The sequence below is a fragment of the Pituophis catenifer genome, unplaced genomic scaffold (genome assembly GCF_029215685.1).
Source record: "Pituophis catenifer annectens isolate HBS135680 unplaced genomic scaffold, rPitCat1.0.hap2 SCAF_9, whole genome shotgun sequence".
In the NCBI taxonomy this organism is placed as follows: Eukaryota; Metazoa; Chordata; class Lepidosauria; order Squamata; family Colubridae; genus Pituophis; species Pituophis catenifer.
In genome coordinates, this window is record NW_027256889.1 from 24371570 (window position 1) to 24385244 (window position 13675).

Here is a 13675-nt window from a genome sequence, read left to right on the forward strand (position 1 = left end):
AATAAAACAGCCACCATACAGTAAGATATTTCAAAACAAAAAACTCACAGATCCATGTGCCGAAAAATGCCTTCCTTAATACAGACAGACGTAAGGTATACACCCTGCTCCTCTTAAATATTAGATGAAACCCATGCAAGCAGTACAAAAACACACAAAACAACAAAGGAAGTTACCAGTACATAAACATACTTAGAGCCAAAAAACAAACAAGAATTTTCTCTACTTTCTCCTCTTTTCCACTTGCCATTTCTCCTTGCCAAGGGTAGAAATGGTACGATTCATAGAAGGTTTTTTTTTTTTTTTCAAGAAAAGGGACTGCAGAAACCATTGCTTTACAGCAAGCCAACTTCCTGTATTGTTTTCTTTTAGAAAGCTATAGTTTGTAAAACAGAAATTTAAGAATTCGGGAATAGATCCCATATTGTAGACTGAGTAGTGCTGAGGTGATGTCAGACAAAGGGTTTTTCCAAAATATTTGGAGTGAACATAAGCAAGCTTCTCTAAATCCTATTTGTCAACTTATTTAGCTTCTATCTCAAAGAGTAGCTGAACATTTTGGTGCCAAGGCTGCAACGCTATTTCCTGGCAATACTTTAGCTCCGTATTTCTGCAGCAAGCTGTGTTCCTCTCCAACTTTCAAATGGCAGTTTGGAAGACATGGCTAAATAAAGGTTTCTGTAGATCAGTGTTGAAATTGAGAGTAGCCTTAGCAAACAGTAGTAACTGAGAAATATTGAGAACTTGAGTATTTCAGTTAAAAGGCAGACTATATAAAGCCTCAAACTGAAATAAACCTGGAAGACGTTGAATGTATAAATGTTAAGATCTTCCTATGGGTTCTTCCTACAGAGAGACAGGCTATTATGCTGTCTGGATTGTGGGCTTCCTACTTATTTTGCCCTGGACAGCACCCAGGTATGTCATCTTCCAAATGGACACTGCCTGCATTCAGGCATCCAAGCCCCATGGCAGGTGTAGTTTCAGTCAATGCCACCCTGAAATAGAATGCATTTCGTAAGAATAACTAGAACTCCACATTTGCTGAGTGTCTAGAAACAGAGTTTTTTTCCCTTCTGTTAAATCATGTCCGATTCTCAAAAACTGGACAAATCCTTGCAATTTTCCTGGCAAGGTTTTTCAGAGGCGGTTTGCCATTGCCTCCTTCCTAGGGGTGAGAGAAATGAATAGAATAGAATAGAATAGAATAGAATAGAATAGAATAGAATAGAATAGAATAGAATAGAATAGAATAGAATAGAATAGAATAGAATAGAATTTTTTATTGGCCAAGTGTGATTGGACACACAAGGAATTTGTCTTTGGTGCATACGCTCTCAGTGTACATAAAAGAAAAGATACGTTCGTCAAGAATCAGAAGGTACAACACTTAATGATAGTCATAGGGTACAAATAAGCAATCAGGAAACAATACCAATATAAATCGTAAGGATACCAGCAACAAAGTTACAGTCATACAGTCATCAGTGGAAGGGGATGGGTGATGGGAATGATGAGAAGACTAATAGTAGTCCAGACTTAGTAAATAGTTTGACAGTGTTGAGGGAATTATTTGTTTAGCAGAGTGATGGCATTCGTGGAAAAACTGTCCTTGTGTCTAGTTGTTCTGGTGTACAGTGCTCTATAGCACCGACCAGTTCGTTCTCACAGGGAGGGACTACTCAGGGTACCGTCAGTCAAATTATGTCGACTGGCGACTCCCAGGGGGAGGGCCTTCTCTGTGGGGGCTCCAACCTTTTGGAATGAACTGCCCCCGGAGATACGGAATATCCCTGATCTCCGTGCTTTCCGCCGTGCCCTCAAGACCCTGATGTTCCAACAGGCAGGGCTAAACATACAAACATGTGAATGATTTTTTAAATGTTATCTAATTCTGGGTTTTATTTAATTGACCAAACTAAGTAATAATTTTAATTAGCAATTTTATGATGTTTGTGTGTCTATATTTTTCTTGACTGTACACCGCCTTGAGTCCTACGGGAGAAAGGCGGTATAGAAATATAATATAATAATAATAATAATATCCTCCGACGATACCTTAACAGTTCCTAGGTCCTTGGTTAGGACTCGAGCTGCTGAGCTATTAACCAGCCTCAAAGGCTGTGAATCTCACTAAAGATTAACCAATAAATAATAATAATAATAATAATAATAATAATAATAATAATAATAATAATAATATAGCGTCGTTTTGAGGGTAGGAGTTGAAACAGTTTATGTCCAGGATGCAAGGGGTCTGTAAATATTTTCACAGCCCTCTTTTTGACTCGTGCAATATACAGGTCCTCCATGGAAGGCAAGTTGGTAGCCATTGTTTTTTCTGCAGTGACTGGTCCAAGGTCGCTCAACTGGCTTCGTGCCAAGGCAGGACTAGAACTCACAGTCTCCCAGTTTCTAACCTGATGGCTTAACCACTAGACCAAACTGGCACTCTAGAAACAATTGTAGAAGTCTAATTCCAAACAATTGTAGAAGTCAACTAATTCTGAATGTCCATGTGTTTTAAATATTGTATTGGTGAGAAATCATTTGATATCTTAATCAAGACTTACTTTTTTACCACCTAGAGGCCAGCATATGTAAATTATCTAGAAATGGACAGTGGCATTTCTTGCACTTTTTTATGCCAGGTTCATGGCACAAAGCACCTATATTGAATTACAAAATCAGAGCCTGCCAGTTTGTGTATAAGAAAGACAGCTTTTTGCTACAGAAAACTGAACTTTCAATTTATTTTTTTTAAACAATGCAACGACTGCTGGTTGCTATGGTAACTGACTTGTAAAATGCATTTGGGAGATGTCAGAACGCCTTCATGAAACCCACATGCCGATCTAAAGCCGGAATGCCATTTTCTCTTGGAACAGAATCTGCCTGGGATTTTAGCAGAGACTAAATTGACAGAATCTGGACTCCTGACAGAAACGAGGCTGGGTTTTCATAAATACGGTACAAATAAATTGGCTTTCAGCAGGCTCATTGACAGGTCAGGGTCTCCCGTTTATAATGAGAGATGGTGAAATAAATGCAAAACGCCGTGCCATTTGACTGCAGCCGAAGGAAGACCTTGGATTTCTGGATGGCTTTTTTATATTAATTATTCCTCTATTGTGGCATTTAATGTTGTCCCTCAATTATCTTTTATCAACCCAGTAATTCAGAGTAGTAGGATAGCCTGAGAAACTGGTCTTCTTCAGATGTAATAAACTGCAAGTCTTAGAATTATTCCCCAAATCCTTGACTAAGAAGGGTGATTCTTGCAGGCTGAGGAAGACAGCTAAAAATGTTTAATAAGCTGTGTTGCTTTGGGTCCATGTTGGCGTTTTGTAACATGCACTTATAGGACATTTCTTTCTTTCTTTATTTTTTTGCTTGTTTGTTTATGCTGCCTGTCTCGCTATGCAGAGTGACTTTGGGCAGCTTAAAAGCATAAACATAAAAGCATTAAAACATTAGAATTAACAAAATTGAATAAGTGGTGAAAAACCAAGAGCACGAATGGTATGGGCATGTGTTTTTGTGTCTCTCTCGATCAGCCCTCTCCAACACACACCCATTGGGTTAGCCCAGGGGACTGCAAAGAGCCATTTGGACCCGTTTCCCACAGAAAAGAAAACACCGGGAGCCACAAAACCTCAGTGGGTGTGGCCAACTTGACGTCACTCAGTTTCACCAGTCACATGACCCCCCCAGCCACGCCTACCCAGCCAGTCATTAGGGCAGAGAATTGGTTGTTGAAAAACAATGGGAACCATAAAACCCTTTTGACATCTCTCTCTCTCTCCCTCCGTTCCTCTTTCTCTCCCCCCCCTCTCTCTATCTCTCTATGTCTCTCTCTTTCTCCCCCTCTCACTGTATCTCTCTGTCTCTGACCTGGCCGCTTCTCCATCCCCCGCCGTTGCCCTTATCTTCTCAGGCTAGGCGAGGAATGACTGGGAGGCGAGGGGTGGGGCCAGCCAGTGGTGGGATCATCCAACGGAGCCACAGCAGAGGGCTCAAAGAGCCCATGCAGCTCCGGAGCCGCAGGTTGCAGACACCTGGGTTAGCCAGCCAGCAGAGCCAAGTTTTAAGGCCAGAAAGGTGAAGGCAGATCTCGCCTCCAGATGCAAGGTGTTCCAGAGGGTGAGGGCCACAGAATGCGGTCTCTCCTAGACCCCATTAGCTGAAATTTTTTGGCCAACGGGATCTTTAGCAAGCCCTCCTGCCAAAGTGAGTGGGGCAGATCATTCCCATTGATGAAAGAAAATTCTTCAGATAGCCTGGTCCCATGCCATGAAGGGCTTTTCAGTGTTGGATAACCAACACTGGCAACTGGGAACCAATGCAGCTTGCATCACAGCAATGTAACATGCACCACCTTAAGGGCCTCCAGAACTGTCTGTGCCACAGCATTCTCTACCAGCTGTAACTTCCAAATATCTTCAATGGTAGAGCACATTGCAGTAATCAACCAGGAGATGACTTGGGGATGAGTGATTGAGCACAGGGCCATTTGTCCTGAGTTCTTTCTCAGGAAGGCATGAAATTATTAATTCTCCAGCCATGCATGGGCAAGTTTTGAGCCCCTCTGATACAAGGGTCTTCAGTCTTCCAGGTATTTTTTTTGTGCTTCAGATGAGTGGGTGGGTGGGTGCTAATGGCACATGTTCAGCCAAGAAATTGTGATTAATAATGAAAATTACCATATTTTTCGGAGTATAAGATGTACCTTCCCCCCCCTAAAAGGGGGTGAAAATTTAGGTGCGTCTTATACACCAAATGTAGCCCCGCCCACCCACTGGCCCCCACCCTTTGGCCTGTGCCTCGCAGCAGTTACCTCCTTGCAAGCAAACAGCAGGAAAAACAGCTCCTTTCAGCTTCAGCACAGCCTAATTAGCACAAATTGATTGGATCCAGTAGTTTCAACAAATGTCCTGTGGAGAACATCTTGTACTCTGCTTGGGCTAAGACATCAATATTAGACCTCATCGGTGAGCAGTTAGCAGACTGCCTTGTCTCCGTTATTTAAAATTCAGGCAGCAAGGTTTTCTAATTGTAAATAATGATAACGGTAGAATTAAAGCTATTAAGGAAAGGTCAGAGTTCTAACAAAATTATTTCTGAAATCTGTCTCTACAACCTATATGCTGTAGCCGGTACTACTATTCATTGTAGAATTACGCCACTAAAAAACTGTTTTCTGAATTTTCTACCTTGTTATGCTAGCAATCTTGATGTAGATAGTGTTTCTGGGCCTTGTGAAACTAACACATCACATGAGTGGCTTTTTTCTTCTTTGAATAATGCTGTTAATAGCCAAACTCTTTCCTCTACTGCAGTGTTTCTCAACCTTGGCAACTTGAAGATGAGTGGACTTCAACTCCCAGATTCCCCAGCCAGCATAGCTCATCTCCAGTCCACTCATCTTCAAGTTGCCAAGGTTGAGAAACACTGCTCTACCGCTTACATCCAAGATATACTGTTTGTACACGTGAATTTCCAATTTTAGTTCAGTTACTAAATTATTCTTCAGTTGTTACCCAATTATTCTTGTGAAAAATTCTTTAGATCTATCTCATTCTTTTATCTTCTTGAATTCCCCACCACCACCTCTATTTCTCTGTTTTTTATTTTATTGCTTTAGCCCCAAAGATCCTTTCACATTTCTAGTGATTGCAAATGGATTCTGAGCCATTTGCTAATTCTGAGCTCTAGCCTTCTACATTTTTAAAAATCAGCCTTTTAGATGTCACTGCAGAGCACGCTGCTGCTTTTTGTTTAATTGCTTTACAAGAGGCACAACTCCTGGCTTGCTGGATCAAGTAGCAATGCAGTTGTATTCGGTTTCTAATCTATTGTTCCTTCTGGGTAGCTCCAGCAGCAGTCATGGCAATGTTGACTTTGTTTTGTTACTGTGTCAGAGATGGCGTGCATCCTGTATCCAGATTCTCAAGAGCACAAATACTGGTACAGGTAGCCCTCGACGTATGACCACAATTGAGCCCAACAAAATTTAGGTTGTTAAGTGAGCTTTGCCTCATTTTATGACATTTCTTACCACAGTTGTTAAGTGAATCGCTGCAGTTGATAAATTAGTAATCTGGTTGTTAAATGAATCTGGCTTCCCCATTGACTTTGCTTGTCAGAAGGTTGCAAAAAGTGAGCACATGATCCCGGTCCACATGCAATGGTCATAAGTATGAACCAGTTGCCAAGCACCTGAATTTTCATCACACGATCATGAGGATGCTTCAAAGGTTGTAATTGTGAAAAAAATGTCATAAGTCACTTTTTTCATTGCACTTGTAACTTTGAACGGTCACTAAATAGAATAGGATAGAATAACAGAGTTGGAAGGGACCTTGGAGGTCTTCTAGTCCAACCCCCTGCCCAGGCAGGAAACCCTACACCACTTCAGACAAATCATTATCCAACCTCTTCTTAAAAATTTCCAGTGTTGGAGCATTCACAACTTCTGCAGGCAATTCATTCTATTGATTAATTGTTCTAAATGTCAGGAAATTTCTCCTTAGTTCTAGGTTGCTTCTCTCCTTGATTAGTTTCCACCCATTGCTTCTTGTTCTACCCTGAGGTGCTTTGGAGAGTAGTTTGACTTCCTCTTCTTTGTGGCAGCCCCTGAGATATTGGAAGACTGCTATCCTGTCTCCCCTAGTCCCTTTTTTCATTAACCTAGACATACCCAGTTCCTGCAACCGTTCTTCATATGTTTTAGCCTCCAGTCCCCTCATCATCTTTGTTGCTCTTCTCTGCACTCTTTCTAGAGTCTCCACATCTTTTTTAAATCGTGGCAACCGATGTAAAAAATGAACTATTGTTAAGTTAAGGACTGCCTGTATATGGCTGTAAAGCAATTACATTGAGCTTCTTCCTTCAGCTAAAATCATAGCAGATGCCAAAATAATTTCCCAAAAGGAGGAGGAGGATGAACAAGAAATTGATCTAATAGAAGAGAATATTTGTAGCTCAGGTTTGAACTGTGGGGGTCCCTGAACTCTGTTATTTTCTTTCAGATGTGAAACGTTGGATAATAACATCTGCAAGAAAACAACCAAGTTCAGAGAGCACCAGGCGTCCCACAAAAAAAAAAAAAAAGAATAACCCAGATCTTTACTGTTCTTCAAAACTGCTTTTAAGTTAATTTTAAGATTACCAAATAAGAATTGTGTTCAAATTTGCCTGAAGTTTAAAAGTACATTTTAGGATCCAAGTAGTCTTTGACTCATGATGAGAACCAGAATTTCCATTAACTAAGCAAGTTGGTTGTTAAATGAGTTGTGCCCGATTTTATGACTGGTTTGCCAGTTATTAAGTGAATCACATGGTTGTTAAGCGAATGCGACTTTCCCTGTTGACTTTGCTTATCAGAAGCTGGCTGGGTTGGCCTCAAATGGCAATCATGTGACTGCAGCAGTCATAAATATATGCTGATTGCCAAGCACCCACATTTTGATCTTGTGTCTGTGGGGATGCTTCAATAATCATAAGCGCAAGGACCAGTCATAATTGAACAAAACAAAACAAAACAAACATGTTCAATATTGTAACTTCAAACAGTCACTAAACAAATGGTTATAAATTGAGGACTCTCTGTACTTCTCGGCATCCTGTTCAGGATGCACAGTTTCTTGAGAAAATCCTTCGATGCTAACATGGAGGCCTTTTTTTTAAATAAGCACGGTGTATGGAAGTGGCTATTTCTTTCCATTTGTACAGCTCTTAATCATCTACTTTGCAGACCAACGTTTACTCTAGTGACATCTGTAATCAAGTATGCAAGATAATGAAATGCTTCTCCTGTTCAGTAATGTCTGGCTGGCTTTATTGAAAGCAGCTAACCTGTAAAATGCTCAAGTCTCTGGGATCTGGAGAATCTACGTCTCTGTTCCTGCTGCAAAATATTCAATTTAAATAATTATTAGGTGTATTGAACAACTTCTCTTCCTAAAACATTAACATATAGACCAGTTAATGTCGATTACAATGCAAAAAGAAAATGGCTACTCAAAAATACACAAGCCAGCATCATAACTTCTGGTATTAAAATGTAGGTGGTCCTTGACATATGACCGTGATCTGGAATTAAAGTAATAAGTTGTCAGGAGTCAGTGCATCACATAACCGGACCTGATTTTTTGACATTTTTTGCAGCAGTTGTTGAAAATAACGTGATCGTTAAGCAAATCTAATTTCCATTCCAGATACTCTCTGAAGATCTCTTATAGGCCCATTTCAGCTATAGCAGAATTGAAACTTTCTCCCTGTGTATCATGTTTTCTAGTGAAGTTACACAACAAGCGGTTTTTCTCCTTTTTAGAGAAGCACATCAAGAATTTCCTCCTTTTGTTTTGCATTTGGTCTCCCAAATGCTCTTAAAGCATAGAAAATTTGCATAATGGAAACCAAGATATAATTCTTCAAGAGAAGCAGCTAGACTTCTTTGTGGTTCTAAAAAGAAATCTACAGACAAGAGGGACTTTTCTTGGTAATTATGAGTTGGGTGTCGTTGGAAAGCCCTAGAAATCAATCTGAGAAGAAGATAAGTCTAACATTGTGTATGAACCCTGGTTGAGTTGAGTTTAGTGACAGTAAATCTCAATAAGATTTACCAAAAAATATGCCAATATTTTTTTAAATTATACCTATTTTTTTTTATCCATCTTGTCTTTTCATGTCATCATACCTTTTCTTGTTTCTTACCATCCATATATGTAGATACTAGCTTGACGCCTGTGCTTTGCTGCGAAACTATGTGCTCGGGTTTGATAAATTGACACTTAGAGCCTGAAACTTAATGTATAATGTATAACTTCGTAGCATCAGTGTGAGTTAATATAATGCAACTGGCAGTTGGAACAGAGAGGAAGGGGGAGTAGAATGTCCCAGCCCGTAGCATCCATTGGTATTCATCCGGCTAGCATCATGTCAGTGTGTGAGAGAGTTGAGGGGTGTTTGGAAACTCAAACAGTATTTGCTATGTGAGCAAGAAGGAGACAGGAAGGAGGCTGGGAGTGGCTTAGCTCAACTGTTCTGTAGTAAAGCTGCTTGCTGCTGTGAAAGTAAAACTGAAAGTGAAACTCCTCTCCTCTGCTTGTGTTTTGCATTTGGAACAGATTTCTTTTGCGGTGTGGAGGGAGAGTAGAACTCCTTAGCAACAGAGCGTGGAACAGATTTCTTTTCAGGTGGGGAGGGGGGGTAGAACTCCTTAGAATCAGAGCGTGTTAATAATAATATAGGCAATACTAATGCTCTGATGGTCATTTCGAAAAATCCTTTCTTAGGGAGCACCTAGAAGCCAAGAGGAACATTCATGGCAAATTTCAAGTTTGTAGGCTTTACAGTTCTGGAGATCTCATGATTAATGTGTATGGTTACAATTTAGCATATAATGAATACTGAAAACGATAAACACTTCAATAACACAATACAAAATAATTAAACAACGATGGAAGCCCAGGCACTCACCAGCAAAATAAAATAAAATTCTGCAAAAAACATGCCAGAAGGGCTGCTACACGACAAAGCATGAGCCTTTTGAACAGTGTTTCTGAGCCATGGGGACTTGTGGAGGTGAGGACTTCAACTCCCAGAATTCCCCAGTCAACAAAGCTGGCTGGGGAATTCTGGGAGTTGCGGTCAACTCGTCCTTTAAGCTAAGCCCAGTCAGGGATGAGAAACACTGCTCTAGAACCTGACTTCCCTGCAGCAATATCCCTGGGTCACCTCTAAACCTCGCAGGCATTTGTAGAAAAGAAAAGCAGTGAGTGGCTGCAATGCAGATTTTTTTTTTTTTTTTTTTTGGAACTATGCTGGATTGTCTCTACCCCCCTCAAAAAAACAAAACAAAAGGTAAATGGAAGATGGGTTGGTAGGACCATATTAAGAGCCTTGGTACTACAGTGGTTTAAAGCACCCTGTTATTAACACAGCTGCCTGCAATTTACTGCTGGTTCGAATCTCTCCAAGGCTCAAGGTTGACTCAGCCTTCCATCCTTTCTAAGGTAGGTTAAATGAGGACCCAGTTTGTGGGGGCAATAAGCTGACTTTGTATAAATATACAAAAGTATGAAGGCTATTGCTTAACGCACTGTAAGCCGCCCTGAGTCTCCGGAGAAGGGCGGCATATAAATCAAATTAAAAAAAAAAAAAAAAAGACTGTCTTAAGCACACTATACACATTTAAGACTGTCCCTCAAGAATTTTGTTCTGGCCTTGTGGAGTGCTCAGAGGGCTTGAACTGGGCAGAGGCCCTTAGAGAATAAGCGCATAACGGCATGCAGGAGCGTGAGGCTGATTTACTCACGCTGCAAGATATGTGCATATCAGAGGCGGGGAGAAAAATGTTGGCAACCAGCCTGAAATTCCTCACTGAAAAGGGTCATGAATCCAGTCTGCTAAAATATAGGGGGGGGATATTTAAACTTGGGGAAAAGCTGGTATCATAGTTTAAAAGAGCTAGCAGGAGTCCCCACATCAGAGTTTCATCTCTGTTGCTAATCTTTAAATTGTCCATCTGAAATATACCATCTTCCTTACGATTCCTGGCTGGCTGTTGAAGCTAGAAGTACAACTTCAGTGTTTGAAAAATTTGAGTTTCTCTTTTCCTCTTTGTTTCTTTGACCTGCCAGACATCTGATACGAGAGTTCTCAGAATGGGATCTGCTTTGAGGTTTTCCTTTTTGGCACTTCCTCTCTGCCGCTCTGCAGTTTGGATTGACATTGTCGGATGATCCCTAAAGAGCAGCTCTTTGAAAGTGACAGAAACCGAAATGGTGGCGTGTGAGATAAGATTACGAACACAGAAGTGACTCTTGCGCTGACTGAACCACTCCTACACTGCAGGTCTTCTCTTCTGACATTTGCATTCATTGTGCTTCATAGATGATGTAATCCTTACTCAGGTCCTGCCAGTCTCGTTCATATAGCAAAGTCAGGCCTGGAAATTTCACAATTTGCCACTTCCAGTAATTCACCTTTAGGTGCCATTGGGTATTGCAGCTTTCTCCAAACTGAACTCCTTCGACCTTCAGATGTGTTTCTAGTCCATCTGGAGAGTGCACCGAAGTAGCAGTTTTCAAGAAGTCTTATATCCCGTCAGATCTTTTGTCTCTGATTTGAATCTGGCTTGTCTTTGAACAAGTCATATTCTTAACTAGTTTCCTCTTCTTGGAGCTTTCTGTGGGTATGTGGGCTTCAAATCCCAGAATTTTAAGTGACCATATTTTTCAGAGTATAAGATGCACCTTTTTCCCCCCTAAAAGGGGGTGAAAATTTGGGTGTATCTTATACACCCAATGTAGCCCTTCCCACCCATTGGCCCCCACCGTTTGGCCTCTGCCTCCCAGCAATTTATCTCCTTGCAGCAAGCAGCAAGAAGAAACAGTCCATTTCAGCTTTAGCACAGCCTAATTAGCACAAGTTGATTATCCCCGACTCTCAGCTGTTTCAGGCTGCAGGGATTGCCACTGCCTATTGCTGCGCGGGCCTCTGCTGCTTGCTGCAAGGAGGTAAATTGCTGGGAGCAGATTTTTTTTCTTGTGCTAAGCAAGCTATGCTGAAAACGAAAATGAAAGTAAAGCATGCTGTTTGCTGCAAGGAGGCAAAATTGCTGGGAGGCAGAAGCAGATTTCTTTTTCTTGTTTTCCTCACCAAAAAAGGTAGGTGCGTTTAATACTCCAAAAAATACGGGTAGTTTTTTTCCAAACTGAAGGATAGCAAAGAACTTCAATGACATTTACAACCCAGATTGGCACAGAACATTCTGGATTCTCTGCATCTTAATCACCCACTCCTACAAGTATGGTGGTTCTCTGTGGACTTGAAGAACTGATTCTGGGCCTTCAAGGACTTGCCAGCCAGCCCAGAAAAGCCTCAACGAGAGCTGCATTGCATCTTGGGGCTCCTGCCCAAATTCAAGCCAAACAATGGAATGTTCTGTTCCAAGGGCATTCAAAGCCAAGGGGATGGCACCTTGTGGCTTCATGGAGTTATTTCTTTCCATCGGCACTGCTGTTCCTTCTGGCGTGCGAGGAAGGACACCAATAACAAAGCCGATTTTCCTTTCTCTCTGCCCCAAAATAACCAGATTTACAAGAGTGTGTGCGAGAGCGTAAGTAAAGAGCATTCATCTGCCTGCAGTCTGCAATGGGTACACTCTGTTCAGCCTCTCACCCAGCTGGGAAAACTCCACCTAAGAATGAAAAGGATAATAGTCTTCTGGGTGTCATCCTCTGCCCACCTTTTGACATTTTTAAAATAGTCGGCCATTTCAATAAGAGTTCTCATTTTGCCTTTGTTGAATGATGCCTCTTCTTGTTCAAACTAAATGGAAGCTCTGAAGGTTGTGCCTTCAATAACGGATTAATTAATATTGGTATGCGTAGTGATGATCTATTCATAAGCAGATTTTGGACCCAATATTGAAAAAGACAATTAGCGACTGTAGCAGGGGTGAAATGCTCCCGGTTCGGACTGGATCACCCGATCCGATAGCGATGGAGGCGGGTGGTTCGGAGAACCGGTAGCAAAAATCCCTGCCCCCCCCCCATGGCCAGCTGAGCCGCACAATCATCAGAGGCTTTTTTTTTACATTTAAAAGCATTTTTTCTACAACCTCTTCGGCCAAAAAAATACTTTTAAAAGTAAAAAAAAAAAAGCCTCTGATGATCGCGCGGCTCAGCTGGGATTGTCAAAGGCTTTTAAAAGAATAAAACCCTTTTTTTCTTTTAAATGCCTCTGACGATCCAAGCTGAGTTGCCTGATTGGCAGAGGCTTTTTAAAAAAACCTCTGCTGATCAGGCAACTCAGCTAGGATTGTCAGAGCCTTTTGAAAGTGTTTTTTTACAACCTCTTTGCCGAAGAGGTTGTAGAAAAAATGGTTTTAAAAGTAAAAAAAGAAAAAAAAATTGGTCACACCCACCCAGTCACATTACCCCCATCACCACCAAGCTATGCCCACAGAACCAGTAGTAACAAATTTTAGATTTCACCACTGGACTGTAGGTGTTTTTTTCCTCCCCTCTGCTTTCCTGTTCTTGATTCCACCCCCTCTTCCTGCTTTAGAACAATATCCTGGGTAGATTGTTTTGTCCTTTTTCAACAAGATTATGAACTTGTTTCTTGGTATGAATATTTAAAAGCTAGTTTTTACCATAGTTGAAAGCTCCAGCCTCTTTCACTTATACAGTACAGGTAGTCCTCAATTTAAGACCATAATTGAACCCAGAATTATAGCCGTATGTCATTAAGCAGGTGACCATGTGATCACACCCGATTTTGCAACTTTTATTGCAGGGGTCATTAGCAATAGCACTTAGACCTATATGCCACTTCACAGTGCTTTACAGCCCTCTCTAAGCGGTTTACAGGGTCAGAATATTTCCACCAACAATCTGGATCCTCATTTTACCGACCTCAGAAGGAGGGAAGACTGAGTCAACCCTGAGCCTGGTGAGATTCGAACTGCCCAACTGATGACAGCCAGCAGAAGTTAGCCTGCAGTACTGCATTCTAACCACTGCGCCACCACGGCTCATTAAGTGAATCACTGGTTGTTGATTGAATCCATTGTCCACAATGGGCATTTTTTTTTTTCCAGAAACCAAAAGTAAATGCCAGTTTCCGGGTAAAAACATCATAAATTACAGCCACATAACCA

The 13675-nt window shown here is 41.2% G+C and overlaps 1 protein-coding gene across 1 annotated transcript in view; it reads left to right on the forward strand.

Moving 5' to 3' along the window:
* Positions 1-13675, forward strand: part of SMAP2 (small ArfGAP2) — a 49189-nt gene that overhangs the window by 15738 nt on the left and 19776 nt on the right.